Consider the following 19,464-nt stretch of genomic DNA (forward strand, 5'->3'; position numbering starts at 1 on the left):
AAGTAACTCCTACAGTAAAGATATTAGGTTCCTGCTTCTGAAAGCCTGCGGAGAAATATTAAATTAAATCTGGTAGACTTACTCTTGATTGATCTAAATCATGAACAGAGGGTGAATGACATGTGATGTGTTGGAAAATAACTTAATGGCTTTAAATTTTAGTCTAAAAAGGTAGTATAAATCCATGGTGCACTGAACTTTCTTTAATTGCTTCCACTCCTCAGCAGAGTTAATGTTATAGTGAACAGTAATAGAGAAAGTCAAAACCAGACCTTCAGAAAATGGTCATTGCTTTCAGTGACACTCTGGACTTCTTTAAATGTTCCAGAAAGAACAGTCTCTGGTGAGCTTTCTTGGCAATAATGACTATATTGACCTCCAGTATTTGACTGTGCTTCACCATCTCAACAACCTAGCCAATGATCCTTTAAGGCGATCATGATCTTTTGCTTTGCTTAAATTTTACCAACAGTTGTTTTGTTTTCTTACCTGTGTGAAGACACATCATAAGTTGTAATGAGACCAAGAAGAGTACTGTTTTCAGTATTTACATGTGACATGCAGTTGTTTATGTAAAACTAATAAGGATGAGGTGATAAGATGCAACCGTATAAGACTCCCATGCTCAAAATGACAGGCTTTGAGATGTTGTTTTTTAGCTTCATTAACATGCTTCATGTCAGAAAGAAAATCCAGCAGTCAATAACACATTGACTGATTCACACTCATGTCCTCAAAAAAGCTTGACAGGGATTATTATGTTAATGGCATGTCTTTAGTCAAATAAAAAAGGACCTTTAAAACGTGTGCTTAGTTATTCTAGATGATGAAGATTGTCATGAAACCTCAATGACACTGTGTCCTTTACTGTTTGCCCTGCTGGTAAACTGTTAAAGATCTAAGTGCAAATTAGACAGGAAGCTGGCTGTGAGCCATTGACATGTCATGTCGACAAGAACGGTATTATATTATCTGTCTTAAAGCATTTTGAAAGTTTTTGCCTCCTTATATGAGAGATCAATATCAATTGAAACAAAAGCAAACTATAAGGGGCCAAATAAGCCATAATTCAAATATTTTTGTAATTAATCTATTGGTTTACATGTGAATACTAATAGTTTATGAATATTTACTATTAGTTTGCATGTATACCTGTACTTTATTGGTTTGTATTCATACAGTACTGGTTTTGTTCATATGAACTATTATGAATTCATGTCTGTCTATTATCAGTTTGTGTGTGAACTATATTGGCTTATGTTCATATACTACTGGTCTGCTGGTCTAGCAAAGGTTTTGTTTATGCACTATATTGTTTTCATGTACAGTACTTCTTATATTGGTTTCATGTGGGCAATATTTTGGTCTCGTGTATGAATGCAATTGGTTTTATGTATGCACCAAATCGATTACTGTACATGTGAGAATTGTACTGGTGTGTGCCATGCTGATTTCATGAGAGTGACATGCTGGTTTTGTGTGTGTATTATATATGTTTCACTTAAGAAACATACTGGTTTTTCATACTCACTGTGTCGCAGCTTTGTGTGTGAACTACTGCATATTGGTCCTTCATGCAAATTATGTTGGTTAAAATAAGATATAAGATCTTCAGCGACAATAGGAGGGGTAAGAGTAAGGGTGGTAGAGTCATATCATGAGTATGAAGAAGAGCAGGTAGGAGACAGAGTTATGCGATAAAACAGCTCGAAATTTACATTTTTGAACAATACATTTGTGGAAGATTTGGTGGTAATATTTTTAACAGCATTTTCCCTTAACTCTGAAATAAATGCAAGGCTGAAGTTAGGCACGTATTTGGTTGGCTATTTACATATTCACACATCTTTTGCAAAACAGTTTATTATTCTACAATGTATGTTAACAACAAGGCAAAATATTCTACAACCTGTATATTAATCAGCATCATTACAAACTGATCCATTATTTGAAAATATAAATATTCCACATTTTGAACCTGCAGGGGTCAAAAATGTTAAACACAAAATTTAATTTAACAAAGGAATTTGTGACAAAATTGTGAAAATTAAATTAGCCCAATGTGATTTAACCCTTTACAGTGCCCATTAAACATCACATTTACACTCACTAATCAGATATCGGAGTGTAAATACATTGGGCTGGGTAAAAGTTAGCTGCATCTTAGCAAAGGCATCTGTCTTGTCACAAAACTGTTAAAGTTAAGATGGCCCAATATCATGTGACTCACCTGTGCAGGTCAAAAATGTGAGCTATTTAGTTTTCGAAATAATGGACCAATTTATAATTAACCTGATTAATATACATGTTGTAGACATGCAAGCATTGTGGCATAGTTGGTAAGACTTTGCACTTTAAACCCTAAGTTTGTAGTTTCAAGTCCCTATAATAACACTGCATGACCATGAGCAAATAACTTTATCAGCCTGTGCTTTCTCAAAAGAAATGTAGCCAGTTGTAACTAAATGTTGTATGTTGGATAAAGACATCAGTCATAAACCTTCTGCCTTGTTGTTTGCAAAAGCTACATGAATAGGTACAGTTGCTGGCTGCAAGCAAACATGTAGCTAGGAACAAACAAGAAGCAGGGTGTATACATGCCTTACTTCAGCCTTGTGTTCATTTCAGATTCAAGGTCAAATAAACAGTAATTAAGTCCTGTTGAAAACTTATTGTGCAAATAAGAAAATATTGTACTTTTTTAACACATACCACTCTTGAAATGACTCTACCGGCTCTTGAGTTACTGTTTCTTGCCCTGCCCATTTCAGCTAAACATCATATAGTTTACACACAAAGCGGTGACAGAGTGTGTACATATAATCAGTGAGTTTTGTATATGAAACCAATATAGTACAAACATAAAACCAATATTCTACGATTGCAAAACCACCATACTACATACATAAAATAAGTACACTTCTGTAATTGATTTGATGTACATATAAAACCACATGCACAAAACAGATATACTGTATTACTTATATGAAATCTGTATAACACATGCATGAAACCAATGTAGTGCATACACAAAATCATTGCTAGTCCAGCACACCAGTAGTATATGAATGCAAGCCAATGCACCAATGTAGTTCATAAGCACGCGGATAGCATTCAAGCACAGATTGATGCAGTTCACTCATAAACCAATAATAAATGTACCTGAACCAGTGATACACAAGTGAAAATCAATATAGTTCATATGCAGACCAGTAGTATACATATACAAAGTGATATAGTTCAGAAACAAACAAATATAGTTCATATGAATAAAACCAGTGTCATATGTATGACAAAGAGCCACATAAAAAAAAAGGTTTGGGGCAGCCACCCATATATTGTTCCTGGCTGCAATGGATCATTTTATGGTACAGAATTGTACAGGTTCGAGTTCACAACTGAATTGTCTTGTTGGCACAAAGATGCCAGCTTTAAAGGAGAGCTGAGGAAGTGATGTCATCCCTGGAATAGGAACTGGAAGTGATGTCATTGGGGCCAGGGCCGGAAGTGATGTTATCATTGGGGCTGGAACCGGATTGTGCTGTCATCAGGGCCAGGAGGGATTTCCCATAACCAGTCTGCAGAGAAGTGAGAAAAAGAGTCTGGCATGGAATTACTCTCATTCAGACCCTTTATCTGCCTCTCATGCACATGTGTGTGACACCAGTATTGTAATGCACGCAAACCAAAGAAGTTATGCATGCAAACCTATAGTAAATACTCATAATCCAATAATGTTCACATAAAAAACAATAGATTACATAAAATGTGATTTATGGCCTTTTTGGCCCCTATAGCAAGCTAACTATTACATGAGTTAATTTTATGTGTGGAAACCTGATCAGGTCAGGGAGCTTTCCTACTGTTGTATATAAAATGAAGCATGCTAGAAATTGCATGTACTGACTCTGCTTTTGGTCTCATTTCCTTCTTTAAGACTACTGTTTCAGTTGCCTACAATGAATTCTTCCCTCATTAAGCCAAGACTAGTTGTTCCTATGCACATAAACTCTCAAAAAATTAATGTAAGAGGTTACTGTGTCAGATCATTAAGGTGATAGCAGCCATCTTTAACTCTTTTAGGGCTATTTTTTTTGTTTCTTTTCTCCCAGGGCTGAATATTTTTCCAAAAACTAACTTTTTTTTAAAAAAGAACACAAAACAATGGTTTAACATATCAAATCAACAAAAAATATTTACTTTTGACAAACGTTACTGTCTTGAATGTTGTATGAGCCTGCATACTATATGATTTCACATACATATCACATACATGTTACATAGCAAAGTCCTGCAAAGTATGATATCGCTCGAAGCAGCCAATTGCATGCATTGCCACATTGGACTGCTTACAATATGATGCACTGGTGTTTCCTTTTCAATTGTCTGTTGCTGCACTTTTTCACATGTATTGTTAGTGTGTGCTGTAGAGAGACAAGTCACCCGTTTGACATCGTGCCATGCCACTGCCACCAAGTTTTCTGCCCGCATGAAAACCATATTGTCACCTCTTTTCATCTTCAGCCTGTCTGGCTTCAACTGTGAAGGCATGTGTCTCCCTCAGTGTGCCACAAGCTCCAATTCCCCTGCTCTGTAGCTTCATCAACAATTCTGGGCATGTATAAAAATTGTCCATGTACACAGCATGACCCAAATGTTCATAGCCCTGAAGCAGCTCCAGCACAACCTGACTTGTCAAGGGGCAGTTCTCTCTTTGAAAAAAATACTTTCCTGAATATGTAATTACTTTCAGGCAGAAACCAGTGTTTGCTTCTGCCAGTACAAAATCCTTTATGCCATACTTTGTGGGCCTATCTGGCATATATTGGCGTCCCTTGTATTTTATCATAGATTCATGAACAGACAAATCACAGCCAGGCTGATAAAATTGTTTATATGTTGGTTCCACAATGTCAAGCAGGGGATGAACTTTATACATGGGGTTATAGCCTGGCTCACCCCTTGGGATGTCCTTCTTGTTATCACAGAAGTGAATAAAACTTTGCAGCAGCACGTACCTATCATGCGGCATAACCTGTCCAAAGCCACCAGGGGACAAAGCACATTTGGACCAATGCTCCCTGAAGTTATATCACCAGTCTAGTCCCATCTCTATTTGTAATGCCATAACGCCCTTCATCTCGTCTTTTGTTGTAGGTTTCCACTTTGAAAAATGAGAATGCCGTGCAAGCGCAGCCTGCAATTCAAAAAATTTCTCTGCCTACCTGTTTGTCTCGTCTAAAAGTAGCTGAAAAGCAGCATCAGGAAAAAACAGCCTGAAGTAGTCCAGCAGCTGGAAATCGGTCATGTCCAACAGCAATACATGCTGTCTTCTGAAGTCCGGTAACTAGTTTGGCTCGCACGGATCAATGTCTGGGTATTCCTCCCACACGAACCTTGCCAAAGGTGATCGGCACCGCGAATGTGCTCAGCTGGTAGCCGATCAGCTGGGACGGCATCGGCTGGTGTCCGATCAACTGATGCCAATTCCTCACTCTCTTGCTTGATCTCCTGTTCATTGTCAACAGAATCAGATTGACTCCGTGATAATGCACAAAACATCGTCTGCTGGGTATTATCTTTTCTGCACTCGATTTGCTACCTTGTGAGATGTTGATGCCATTTTGCCTTTGTTTACATTTCGTACCTCACGCACACGCAAGGATTAGATGCAGAGTCAATGAGTTTAACATTCCTCCAAGCAGAGAGGGAATGCCTTAGACGTAATAGTCAGTTGTGTCGCCATTAACAACTGACTGTCGCCATTTAACCCTGGATGTCGACGTTTCTCTACATGCACACTCAACCCCTCCTGTCGACAAAAGTCGAATTCTGCCCTAAAACAGTTAAAGGGAATCCAGATGTGATGGCTTGTTGGTCTAGGGGTATGACCCTGGCCTAGAATGCAAAAAGTCCCACGATCAAAATCCCGGAGAAGCCCATCTTTACTTCTGCCGTTGCAATTTGCCTCTTCCTGAAAAGGTGGGATTCCCGCCAAGAAGCTAAGGAAAGACGGTGCTTCCATGTTTCACTTACTGGATGCATCTGATAAAACGGACACATTCAAAAGCGACAACCTTAAAGAAACTCCTTTCCCATTGCTGCCGTGTTGTTACGTTCATGGCATGGTTCATCCTAAAGAAATGCTTTTCCTTGGTGAAACGGTAGAAAACGACTCCTTACCTGGAATGATTGAAAATACTGGAGCTTCATCTGTTCTTGATGCCGCTGCTGCCTAGAACTTGGAGGAAATGTTTGCTGATTTTTGCTGAAAGCAGTGTAAAACTTCACACAAAGGAAGACAATTGTCTGGTGGCAAAATTGATTTCAACTTTCAGCGTTCCAATTCAAGAAGCAAAAGTTCCGTACGAACCGTAAATTTTAAAACACTGCCGGTGAGGCCCCACTTCAACCGATCTTTGGCTTGTTGGTCTAGGGATATGATTCTCACTTCGGGTGCGAGAGGTCCCGGGTTGAAATCCTGGACAGGCCCTTCTTAGTTTGTGTGTTTGCGATTAATATCGGACAGTACATAAGTTACGTTTCAGAGATAGTATGGAATGCTCAAAGTTCCACGTACCGTTCCAGTCTACTAAATAATTAGACAGAGCAATAGAATGAGATACAGCAACAGAAAAATTTTCTTCCCGCTGCCGTCGGCATTTCTTCGCCGGTACATGTCAATTTCGGCACTGATTCTTACAGAAATAGTTTGTCTTGCATGTCGGATGAAAAAAGAACTTGCTGACAGTAAACACTCTAAAATACCTGACAAACACAATCATTAATTCATTTAAGACATGGAAACGAACTGATATATATCTATTGTTGTTGTTTTCTTGTTGTTGCTGCTCCTTCAGCTGCTGCCGCACTTTCAGCAATGAGGATACAGTTGGTGATCACTTCCTGAAGGAAGTAAAGCTTTATTGCATATGCGGCCAGGAAAGGAAGCAGTAAAGAATTTCAATTTGTAACTTAAATATGGTCAGGTGTAAACAAACAAATTCACATCTCCACTGAAGGATTGAGAGAATGCAGCCTTCCGGACACTTGCTGGAAATCTTCGCTTAAGACGAAAAAAATTTGAACGCAATCTCAGATGAGTACCCCTTCAGATTTGGGCTGGAAATAAACCTCAATGAGTTTCAAGGATCCGTGAAGATTGATTTTATACGTTAGTGTGAAATGTTTCTTTGCGCTGAATTTCGCAACTCTGCCGGCGTTTGGAATGTGGAATTTATTTTGTACAATTTTCAGAATATTTCATTCTCACGTATGTCAGAAACAAAAAGAAACAAAAATTCCTTGCAAATCTGTGAAGGTCTTGATTTCTTTAGAATTATATTCATTCGAGAAATTTGCTTTGAAACAGAAATTGCAAATCTTTCAGCACAAAGCAGTCACACTCGGCAACTGTGCTATCCGCTGGCTTGTTGGTCTAGGGGTATAATTCTTGCTTTGGGTGCGAGAGGTCCCGGGTTCAAATCCCGGACAAGCCCTCCTTCCTTTACCCATGTTAACTCTTGTCCTAGTGCTTCAATTCGGTTGCGTTCTCTGCATTTCCGCGCAAAGTCTGAGCGACATGCAACACGGTTGTCGACCTATAACACTTTGCCTCTGTTTTGTGCTTCCACTACACAAATTGACCTTAACCTAACAAAAATCTTTGTGCCACTCAAGTCGCAGATTGTAGGCAACTGTTATCTTCAAGAGTATCCTGTAAAGCCTTGAAAAATTAACTCTTGAAATGCGTGAAGAGAAAAAACCTTCCAAACCCGACGTGGGACATTAAAGGAACGCTGGCTTGTTGGTCTAGGGGTATGATTCTCGCTTAGGGTGCGAGAGGTCCCGGGTTCAAATCCCGGACAAGCCCACCTTTGCTTCTTCCTTTGCAATTTGCCTCTTCCAGAAAAGGTGGAATTCCCCCCAGGAAGCTTCTGAATGGCTTAGGAAAAACAGTGCTTCCACGTTTCGCTTACCAGATGCACCTGACAAAATGGACACATTCAAAAGCGAGAACCTTAAAGAAACTCCTCCTCCCATTGCTGCCGTGTTGTTACGTTCATGTCGTGGTTCATCCTAAAGAAATGCTTTTCCTTGGTGAAACAGTAGAAAACGACTCCTTACCTGGAATGATTGAAAATACTGGAGCTTCATCTGTTCTTTATGCCGCTGCTGCCTAGAACTTGGAGGAAATGTTTGCTGATTTTTGCTGAAAGCAGTGTAAAACTTCTAACAAAGGAAGACAATTGTCTGATGGCAAAATTGATTTCAACTTTCAGCGTTCCAATTCAAGAAGCAAAAGTTCCGTACGAACCGTAAATTTTAAAACACTGCTGGTGAGACCCCGCTTCAACCGATCTTTGGCTTGTTGGTCTAGGGGTGTGATTCTCGCTTCGGGTGCGAGAGGTCCCGGGTTCTAATTCCGGACAGTCCCTTGTTTGTTTGTTTGCGATTAATATCGGACAGTACATAAGTTACGTTTTAGAGATAGTTTGGAATGCTCAAAGTTCCACGTACCGTTCCAGTCTACTAAATAATTTGGCAGAGCAATAGAATGAGATACAGCAACAGAAAAATTTTCTTCCCGCTGCCGTCGGCGTTTCTTCGCCGGTACATGTGAATTTCGGCACTGATTCTTACAGAAATAGTTTGCCTTGCATGTCGGTTGAAAAAAGAACTTGCTGACCGTAAACACTCTAAAATACCTGACAAACACAATCATTAATTCATTTAAGACATGGAAACGAACTGATATATATCTATTGTTGTTGTTTTCTTGTTGTTGCTGCTCCTTCAGCTGCTGCCGCACTTTCAGCAATGAGGATACAGTTGGTGATCACTTCCTGAAGGAAGTAAAGCTTTATTGCATATGTAGCCAGGAAAGGAAGCAGTAAAGAATTTCAATTTGTAACTTAAATATGGTCAGGTGTAAACAAAGAAATTCACATCTCCACTGAAGGATTGAGAGAATGCAGCCTTCCGGACACTTGCTGGAAATCTTCGCTTAAGACGAAAAAAATTTGAACGCAATCTCAGATGAGTACACCTTCAGACTTGGGCTGGAAATAAACCTCAATGAGTTTCAAGGATCCGTGAAGATTGATTTTATACGTTAGTGTGAAATGTTTCTTTGCGTTGAATTTCGCAACTCTGCCGGCGTTTGGAATGTGGAATTTATTTTGTACAATTTTCAGAATATTTCATTCTCACGTATGTCAGAAACAAAAAGAAACAAAAATTCCTTGCAAATCTGTGAAGCTCTTGATTTCTTTAGAATTATATTCCTTCGAGAAATTTGCTTTGAAACAGAAATTGCAAATCTTTCAGCACAAAGCAGTCACACTCGGCAAATGTGCTATCCGCTGGCTTGTTGGTCTAGGGGTATAATTCTCGCTTTGGGTGCGAGAGGTCCCGGGTTCAAACCGCGGGCAAGCCCTCCTTCCTTTACCCACGTTAACTCTTGTCCTAGTGCTTCAATTCGGTTGCGTTCTCAGCATTTCCGCGCAAAGTCTGAGCGACATGCAACACGGTTGTCGACCTATAACACTTTGCCTCTGTTTTGTGCATCCACTACACAAATTGACCTTAACCTAACAAAAATCTTTGTGCCACTGAAGTTGCAGATTGTAGGCAACTGTTATCTTCAAGAGTATCCTGTAAAGCCTTGAAAAATTAACTCTTGAAATGCGTGAAGAGAAATAACCTTCCAAACCCGACGTGGGACATTAAAGAAACACTTGCTGTGATGGCTTGTTGGTCTCGGGGTATGATTCTCGCTTTGGGTGCGAGAGGTCCCGGGTTCAAATCCCCGACAAGCCCATCTTCCTTTACTCACGTTAACTCTTGTCCTAGTGCTTCAATTCGGTTGCGTTCTCTGCATTTCCGCGCAAAGTCTGAGCGACATGCAACACGGTTGTCGACCTATAACACTTTCCCTCTGTTTTGTGCTTCCACTACACAAATTGACCTTAACCTAACAAAAATCTTTGTGCCACTCAAGTCGCAGATTGTAGGCAACTGTTATCTTCAAGAGTATCCTGTAAAGCCTTGAAAAATTAACTCTTGAAATGCGTGAAGAGAAATAACCTTCCAAACCCGACATGGGATATTAAAGGAACACCCACTGTGTTGGCTTGTTGGTCTAGAGGTATGATTCTTGCTTAGGGTGCGAGAGGTCCCGGGTTCAAATCCCGGACAAGCCCACCTTTGCTTTTTCCTTTGCAATTTGCCTCTTCCAGAAAAGGTGGGATTCCCCCCCCGGAAGCTTCTGAATGGCTTAGGAAAGACGGTGCTTCCACGTTTCGCGTACCAGATGCACCTGACAAAACGGACACATTCAAAAGCGAGAACCTTAAAGAAACTCCTCCTCCCATTGCTGCTGTGTTGTTACGTTCATGGCATGGTTCATCCTAAAGAAATGCTTTTCCTTGGTGAAACGGTAGAAAACGACTCCTTACCTGGAATGATTGAAAATACTGGAGCTTCATCTGTTCTTGATGCCGCTGCTGCCTAGAACTTGGAGGAAATGTTTGCTGATTTTTGCTGAAAGCAGTGTAAAACTTCACACAAAGGAAGACAATTGTCTGATGGCAAAATTGATTTCAACTTTCAGCGTTCCAATTCAAGAAGCAAAAGTTCCGTACGAACCGTAAATTTTAAAACACTGCTGGTGAGACCCCGCTTCAACCGATCTTTGGCTTGTTGGTCTAGGGCAGTGGTCGGCAAACCGCGGCTCGTGAGCCGCATGCGGCTCTTTAGCCACTTGAGTGCGGCTCTGCCATGAATCGATTTCGACTATGCGTGGGCGAGCAGGGTGTCAGTCGGGTTAACGTAGCGCTAGCGGGTGCGGGGTATGCGGCGCGGAGGAGGCACACACGACTAACGCACGATTTGAGCAAGAGCGAGCCAGTCAGAGCTTGTCCGTCAGTGTGTACAGTGATCAGTGGCTGGCGTGCCAATAAGTCTCACGCGAGCGACAAGAGTACCTTAAGCGCATTAAGCTACTTGTATCTTTCTCCCGGCTGCAATTTAATAAGTTGTTCTAACTTTGTGTTGCTGCTTTTATTGTTATAAAACGAAACAGGTTTTTAGGTGCCACCTATTTGCTTCTTTGTAGCCATGTAAAAGAAAAACGGAAGACGAAAACCGTGAATTTAAAATTGAATGGACCAAATCGTTCGCGTTTATACAAAACTCAAATGGCCTTCCGACCTGTCTTACTTGTCAAGAAAAACTGGCACATAAGAAGAAATCAAATTTGGAGAGACACTTTACAACTAAACATGCGTCATTTGGCAGTAAATATCCCACCGGTGATGCGAGGAAGAAAGGAGTTGAACTTCAGAAAAGTCAAGAAAAATCAAGTTCTGTATTTAATTATACAGATATAATTAATTAATTGGGTGCAATCTTCCAACAATGTTAATATTGCAAGCTTTATTGTTAGTCAAGAGATTGCTAACAGAGGCAAACCATACACAGACGGTGAGTACATTAAAAGTTGTTTTATAAATGCATCCGAAGGAGCTATTCCAGGATTTTAAGAACAAGGCAGAAATTCTTAAAAAAAAAAAAAAATTAAAGAGTTACCACTGTCTGCTAAAACAGTAAAAGATAGGACAGTCAAAATGTCCTCGAATATAACCAAGACAGCAAACTGAAGATCTTAAATTGTTTTCAGCTTTATCAATAGCTGTTGACGAGTCTTGTGACATACATGACACAGCGCAAGTTTCACTTTTTGTTTGATTTATTTCGTCTACGGTTCCTAAAGAAGAATTTTTAGGATTATTGCCACTGAAAGGTCAAACACGTGGCGAGGATATTACAAATGCTGTCATTGAATGCATGGAGAAACATCATATTCCACTCGATAAAACTGTTTCAATTTCAACAGATAGGGCAAAAAGTATGACCGGAGTGAGAAAAGGTTTTGTTTCTATTTTGAAGGAAAAAATTAATCACGAGATACTTGTTTACCATTGCATCAATCATCAAGAAGCGCTTTGTGCGCAGACATTTCCAGAAGAAATTTGCAATGTTATGGAATTAGTGATCAAGATTGTTAACACAAATTGTAGCTAAAGCTCTTTATTATTGCCAATTTAAAGAATTTTTAGTTGAAATGAAGAGTGAATATGCAGATCTTCTGCTGCATAATAAGGTACGTTGGCTTTCAAGAGGAAACGTTTTAAAACGTTTCGTTTCCTTATTATTAGAAATTAAAGCATTTCTCCTTGAGAGGGTGTTGACTATCCTGAACTAATGGACGATCAATGGATCCAAAAATTTTATTTCATGGTAGACGTTACGTCTCATCTAAATCTTAATCGTAAACTACAGGAGAAAGGAAACACAAATGCTCAAGATTTTGAAAGAGAAACATTAATTCATTTTCCAAGCCTGCTGAAACATCGCCAAGAAAATAACTCGGTAATTGACATTTACTATTTCAAAACAGCAATTTTAAAAATGAGGGAAGCTTTTCTACAGAGGTTTCAGGAATTCAGAAATAGCATGGCTATGTTAGCCTTTGTTAAAAAACCTCTCAGTGCTGATGTAACAGAATTTAATTTTTCTCTTTTTAATATTGACATTGGCGCTTTTGAAATGCAATTACTGGAGTTAAAAAACAAAGAACTATGGAGCTCAAAATTTGAATGCCTTAATGCTGATCTGGAAAAATTGGAGAAAAATAAATGTGATTTTAGTTCACAGCACAAGTGGTCTGCTTTGAAAGACCTGGAGAAGGAAGACATGATGGAATAATAATAATAATACTAAGTGTTGAAAATTACTACTACATTTTATTTATACAAGGCGCCTTTCAGAGAACTCAAGGACACCGAACAAATAAATAAATAAAAGACAATTATAAACAACTTAAAACATCAGAAAAACTAAAAATTAAAACCAAACAAAACCACTGTAATCAGAAGGAAAAAGAAAAAGCCATTTTAAACAGATGCATTTTAAGTTTGCATTTGAAAAATGAATATGATTTGATGTTTCGGAGCTCCGCAGGTAATGAATTCCAGAGCTTGGGAGCAGAACGGCTGAAAGCTCTGCTCCCCTTGGTGGATAGACGGGTGGAAGGGACGGTCAGATGGGTGGAGGAAGAGGATCTAAGGTTACAGGATGGAATGGCAACATGAAGAAGGTCAGACAGATATGGAGGGGGCGAGGTTATGGATGGCCTTAAATGTTAATAGCAGAATCTTAAAATCAGTACGAAACTTGATCGGGAGCCAATGAAGCGGTTGCAAGACCGGAGTAATATGGTGAATAGATGGGGTTTGAGTGATGATACGTGCTGCAGAATTCTGGACTAACTGAAGCTTATGAAGAGAAAAGTAGGAAAAGTCAGGAATAGCATTCCTGACTCATATGATCAGTTAAAAAAACTAGCATTTGCTGTTCTTTCACTCTTTGGCTCTACATATTCAAGCAAACAATCTTTTTCAAGCATGAACCTTATCAAAAGTACATTGAGAAATTGTCTTATTGATGAGAACCTGGAATCCTGCTTGAAATTAAAAACAATGACATACAAACCTGACTTATCCAAACTTTCCAAGGAAATGCAAGATCATCCATCCATCCATCCATTTTCCAACCCGCTGAATCCGAACACAGGGTCACGGGGGTCTGCTGGAGCCAATCCCAGCCAACACTGGGCACAAGGCAGGAACCAATCCTGGGCAGGGTGCCAACCCACCACAGGACACACACAAACACACCAAGCACACACTAGGGCCAATTTAGAATCACCAATCCACCTAACCAGCATGTCTTTGGACCGTGGGAGGAAACCGGAGTGCCCGGAGGAATCCCACGCAGACACGGGGAGAACATGCAAACTCCACGCAGTGAGGGCCCAGGAAGCGAACCCGGGTACCCAGGTCTCCCAATTGCGAGGCAGCAGCGCTACCCACTGCGCCACCGTGCCGCCCTGCAAGGTCATTGTTCACATTAAATGCGTGTTTTGTCATATTTTTATTTTAATGTAAAAAAAAATTTTTCCAATAAATATTACTGATATCTGGTTTTATTTAATGTTACTAGCTAGTTTAAACAGACTCCTAAAAACATGGTTCTTGAAAAGAAATTTGGCTCTCAAAAGAAATCTTAATCGTCGTACTGCTGATCTGGCTCTTTTGACTAATGAGTTTGCCGACCACTGGTCTAGGGGTATGATTCTCGCTTCGGGTGCGAGAGGTCCCGGGTTCAAATCGCGGACAGGCCCTTGTTTGTTTGTTTGCGATTAATATCGGACAGTAAATAAGTTACGTTTTAGAGATAGTTTGGAATGCTGAAAGTTCCACGTACCGTTCCAGTCTACTAAATAATTAGGCAGAGCAATAGAATGAGATACAGCAACAGAAAAATTTTCTTCCCGCTGCCGTCGGCGTTTCTTCGCCGGTACATGTCAATTTCGGCACTGATTCTTACAGAAATAGTTTGTCTTGCATGTCGGTTGAAAAAAGAACTTGCTGACCGTAAACACTCTAAAATACCTGACAAACACAATCATTAATTCATTTAAGACATGGAAACGAACTGATATATATCTATTGTTGTTGTTTTCTTGTTGTTGCTGCTCCTTCAGCTGCTGCCGCACTTTCGGCAATGAGGATACAGTTGGTGATCACTTCCTGAAGGAAGTAAAGCTTTATTTCATATGCGGCCAGGAAAGGAAGCAGTAAAGAATTTCAATTTGTAACTTAAATATGGTCAGGTGTAAACAAACAAATTCACATCTCCACTGAAGGATTGAGAGAATGCAGCCTTCCGGACACTTGCTGGAAATCTTCGCTTAAGACGAAAAAAATTTGAAGATTGATTTTATACGTTAGTGTGAAATGTTTCTTTGCGTTGAATTTCGCAACTCTGCCGGCGTTTGGAATGTGGAATTTATTTTCTACAATTTTCAGAATATTTCATTCTCACGTATGTCAGAAACAAAAAGAAACAAAAATTCCTTGCAAATCTGTGAAGGTCTTGATTTCTTTAGAATTATATTCCTTTGAGAAATTTGCTTTGAAACAGAAATTGCAAATCTTTCAGCACAAAGCAGTCACACTCGGCAGACATGCTATCCGCTGGCTTGTTGGTCTAGGGGTATGATTCTCGCTTTGGGTGCGACAGGTCCCAGGTTCATATCTCGGACAAGCCCTCCTACCTTTACCCACATTAACTCTTGTCCTAGTGCTTCAATTCGGTTGCATTCTCTGCATTTCCGCGCAAAGTCTGAGCGACATGCAAAACGGTTGTCGACCTATAACACTTTGCCTCTGTTTTGCGCTTCCACTACACAAATTGACCTTAACCTAACAAAAATCTTTGTGCCACTCAAGTCGCAGATTGTAGGCAACTGTTATCTTCAAGAGTATCCTGTAAAGCCTTGAAAAATTAACTCTTGAAATGCGTGAAGAGAAATAACCTTCCAAACCCGACGTGGGACCTTAAAGGAACACCCGTTGTGTTGGCTTGTTGGTCTAGGGGTATGATTCTCGCTTAGGATGCGAGAGGTCCCGGGTTCAAATCCCGGACAAGCCCACCTTTGCTTCTTCCTTTGCAATTTGCCTCTTCCAGAAAAGGTGGGATTCCCCCCAGGAAGCTTCTGAATGGCTTAGGAAAGACGGTGCTTACCAGATGCGCCTGACAAAACGGACACATTCAAAAGCGAGAACCTTAAAGAAACTCCTCTTCCCATTGCTGCCGTGTTGTTACGTTCATGGCATGGTTCATCCTAAAGAAATGCTTTTCCTTGGTGAAACGGTAGAAAACGACTCCTTACCTGGAATGATTGAAAATACTGGAGCTTCATCTGTTCTTGATGCCGCTGCTGCCTAGAACTTTGAGGAAATGTTTGCTGATTTTTGCTGAAAGCAGTGTAAAACTTCACACAAAGGAAGACAATTGTCTGATGGCAAAATTGATTTCAACTTTCAGCGTTCCAATTCAAGAAGCAAAAGTTCCATACGAGCCGTGAATTTTAAAACACTGCTGGTGAGACCCCGCTTCAGCCGATCTTTGGCTTGTTGGTCTAGGGGTATGATTCTCGCTTCGGGTGCGAGAGGTCCCGGGTTCAAATCCCGGACAGGCTCTTATTAGTTTGTTTGCGATTAATATCAGACAGTACATAAGTTACGTTTTAGAGGTAGTTTGGAATGCTGAAAGTTCCACGTACCGTTCCAGTCTACTAAATAATTAGGCAGAGCAATAGAATGAGATACAGCAACAGAAAAATTTTCTTCCCGCTGCCGTCGCCGTTTCTTCGCCGGTACATGTCAATTTCAGCACTGATTCTTACAGAAATAGTTTGTCTTGCATGTCGGTTGAAAAAAGAACTTGCTGACCGTAAACACTCTAAAATACCTGACAAACACAATCATTAATTCATTTAAGACATGGAAACGAACTGATATATATCTATTGTTGTTGTTTTCTTGTTGTTGCTGCTCCTTCAGCTGCTGCCGCACTTTCGGCAATGAGGATACAGTTGGTGATCACTTCCTGAAGGAAGTAAAGCTTTATTTCATATGCGGCCAGGAAAGGAAGCAGTAAAGAATTTCAATTTGTAACTTAAATATGGTCAGGTGTAAACAAACAAATTCACATCTCCACTGAAGGATTGAGAGAATGCAGCCTTCCGGACACTTGCTGGAAATCTTCGCTTAAGACGAAAAAAATTTGAACGCAATCTCAGATGAGTACCCCTTCAGATTTGGGCTGGAAATAAACCTCAATGAGTTTCAAGGATCCGTGAAGATTGATTTTATACGTTAGTGTGAAATGTTTCTTTGCGTTGAATTTCGCAACTCTGCCGGCGTTTGGAATGTGGAATTTATTTTCTACAATTTTCAGAATATTTCATTTTCACGTATGTCAGAAACAAAAAGAAACAAAAATTCCTTGCAAATCTGTGAAGCTCTTGATTTCTTTAGAATTATATTCCTTCGAGAAATTTGCTTTGAAACAGAAATTGCAAATCTTTCAGCACAAAGCAGTCACACTCGGCAGATGTGCTATCCGCTGGCTTGTTGGTCTAGGGGTATGATTCTCGCTTTGGGTGCGAGAGGTCCCGGGTTCAAATCCCGGACAAGCCCATCTTCCTTTACCCACGTTAACGCTTGTCCTAGTGCTTCAATTCGGTTGCATTCTCTGCATTTCCGCGCAAAGTCTGAGCGACATGCAAAACGGTTGTCGACCTATAACACTTTGCCTCTGTTTTGTGCTTCCACTACACAAATTGACCTTAACCTAACAAAAATCTTTGTGCCACTCAAGTCGCAGATTGTAGGCAACTGTTATCTTCAAGAGTATCCTGTAAAGCCTTGAAAAATTAACTCTTGAAATGCGTGAAGAGAAATAACCTTCCAAACCCGACGTGGGACCTTAAAGGAACACCCGTTGTGTTGGCTTGTTGGTCTAGGGGTATGATTCTCGCTTAGGGTGCGAGAGGTCCCGGGTTCAAATCCCGGACAAGCCCACCTTTGCTTCTTCCTTTGCAATTTGCCTCTTACAGAAAAGGTGGGATTCCCCACAGGAAGCTTCTGAATGGCTTAGGAAAGACGGTGCTTACCAGATGCGCCTGACAAAACGGACACATTCAAAAGCGAGAACCTTAAAGAAACTCCTCCTCCCATTGCTGCCGTGTTGTTACGTTCATGGCATGGTTCATCCTAAAGAAATGCTTTTCCTTGGTGAAACGGTAGAAAACGACTCCTTACCTGGAATGATTGAAAATACTGGAGCTTCATCTGTTCTTGATGCCGCTGCTGCCTAGAACTTGGAGGAAATGTTTGCTGATTTTTGCTGAAAGCAGTGTAAAACTTCACACAAAGTAAGACAATTGTCTGATGGCAAAATTGATTTCAACTTTCAGCGTTCCAATTCAAGAAGCAAAAGTTCCATTCGAGCTGTGAATTTTAAAACACTGCCGGTGAGGCCCCGCATCAGCCGATCTTTGGCTTGTTGGTCTAGGGGTATGATTCTCGCTTCGGGTGCGAGAGGTCCCGGGTTCAAATCCCAGACAGGCCCTTCTTAGTTTGTTTGCGATTAATTTCGGACAGTACATAAGTTACGTTTCAGAGATAGTTTGGAATGCTGAAAGTTCCATGTACCATTCCAGTCTACTAAATAATTAGGCAGAGCAATAGAATGAGATACAGCAACAGAAAAATTTTCTTCCCGCTGCCGTCGGCGTTTCTTCGCCGGTACATGTCAATTTCGGCACTGATTCTTACAGAAATAGTTTGTCTTGCATGTCGGTTGAAAAAAGAACTTGCTGACCGTAAACACTCTAAAATACCTGACAAACACAATCATTAATTCATTTAAGACATGGAAACGAACTGATATATATCTATTGTTGTTGTTTTCTTGTTGTTGCTGCTCCTTTAGCTGCTGCCGCACTTTCAGCAATGAGGATATAGTTGGTGATCACTTCCTGAAGGAAGTAAAGCTTTATTGCATATGCGGCCAGGAAAGGAAGCAGTAAAGAATTTCAATTTGTAACTTAAATATGGTCAGGTGTAAACAAACAAATTCACATCTCCACTGAAGGATTGAGAGAATGCAGCCTGCCGGACACTTGCTGGAAATCTTCGCTTAAGACGAAAAAAATTTGAACGCAATCTCAGATGAGTACCCCTTCAGATTTGGGCTGGAAATAAACCTCAATGAGTTTCAAGGATCCGTGAAGATTGATTTTATACGTTAGTGTGAAATGTTTCTTTGCGTTGAATTTCACAACTCTGCCGGCGTTTGGAATGTGGAATTTATTTTCTACAATTTTCAGAATATTTCATTCTCACGTATGTCAGAAACAAAAAGAAACAAAAATTCCTTGCAAATTTGTGAAGCTCTTGATTTCTTTAGAATTATATTCCTTCAAGAAATTTGCTTTGAAACAGAAATTGCAAATCTTTCAGCACAACACAGTCACACTCGCCAGGTGTGCTATCCGCTGGCTTGTTGGTCTAGGGGTATGATTCTCGCTTTCGGTGCGAGAGGTCCCAGGTTCAAATCCCAGACAAACCCTCCTTCCTTTACCCACGTTAACTCTTGTCCTAGTGCTTCAATTCGGTTGCGTTCTCTGCATTTCCGCGCAAAGTCTGAGCGACATGCAAAACGGTTGTCGACCTATAACACTTTGCCTCTGTTTTGTGCTTCCACTACACAAATTGACCTTAACCTAACAAAAATCTTTGTGCCACTGAAGTCGCAGATTGTAGGCAACTGTTATCTTCAAGAGTATCCTGTAAAGCCTTGAAAAATTAACTCTTGAAATGCATGAAGAGAAATAACCTTCCAAACCCTACATCAGAATCAGAATCAGAATCAGCTTTATTGGCCAAGTATATGTACACATACAAGGAATTGGACTCCGGTTTTACCTAGTATTGTCTCTGATGCTGTGAGATTGACTTAAGTGTTCATGAGAGTGATGGCCTG

The 19,464-nt window shown here is 40.3% G+C and overlaps 8 non-coding genes across 8 annotated transcripts; all 8 read left to right on the forward strand.

The window, feature by feature from the left end:
* The first annotated feature begins 7,427 nt into the window (after window positions 1–7,427).
* trnap-ugg (transfer RNA proline (anticodon UGG)) lies at window positions 7,428–7,499 on the forward strand. Its single transcript has one exon. It is a non-coding gene; the product is annotated as a tRNA-Pro (tRNA).
* A 302-nt stretch (window positions 7,500–7,801) lies between these two features.
* Window positions 7,802–7,873, forward strand: trnap-agg (transfer RNA proline (anticodon AGG)). The gene has a single exon. It is a non-coding gene; the product is annotated as a tRNA-Pro (tRNA).
* A 2,260-nt stretch (window positions 7,874–10,133) lies between these two features.
* Window positions 10,134–10,205, forward strand: trnap-agg (transfer RNA proline (anticodon AGG)). The gene has a single exon. It is a non-coding gene; the product is annotated as a tRNA-Pro (tRNA).
* A 5,284-nt stretch (window positions 10,206–15,489) lies between these two features.
* trnap-agg (transfer RNA proline (anticodon AGG)) lies at window positions 15,490–15,561 on the forward strand. The gene has a single exon. It is a non-coding gene; the product is annotated as a tRNA-Pro (tRNA).
* A 479-nt stretch (window positions 15,562–16,040) lies between these two features.
* On the forward strand, window positions 16,041–16,112 carry trnap-cgg (transfer RNA proline (anticodon CGG)). Its single transcript has one exon. It is a non-coding gene; the product is annotated as a tRNA-Pro (tRNA).
* Window positions 16,113–17,042: 930 nt separating this feature from the next.
* trnap-ugg (transfer RNA proline (anticodon UGG)) lies at window positions 17,043–17,114 on the forward strand. The gene has a single exon. It is a non-coding gene; the product is annotated as a tRNA-Pro (tRNA).
* Window positions 17,115–17,425: 311 nt separating this feature from the next.
* Window positions 17,426–17,497, forward strand: trnap-agg (transfer RNA proline (anticodon AGG)). The gene has a single exon. It is a non-coding gene; the product is annotated as a tRNA-Pro (tRNA).
* A 479-nt stretch (window positions 17,498–17,976) lies between these two features.
* trnap-cgg (transfer RNA proline (anticodon CGG)) lies at window positions 17,977–18,048 on the forward strand. Its single transcript has one exon. It is a non-coding gene; the product is annotated as a tRNA-Pro (tRNA).
* The last annotated feature ends 1,416 nt before the right edge of the window (window positions 18,049–19,464 follow it).

The sequence above is a fragment of the Erpetoichthys calabaricus genome, chromosome 5 (genome assembly GCF_900747795.2).
Source record: "Erpetoichthys calabaricus chromosome 5, fErpCal1.3, whole genome shotgun sequence".
NCBI classification, from domain to species: Eukaryota; Metazoa; Chordata; class Cladistia; order Polypteriformes; family Polypteridae; genus Erpetoichthys; species Erpetoichthys calabaricus.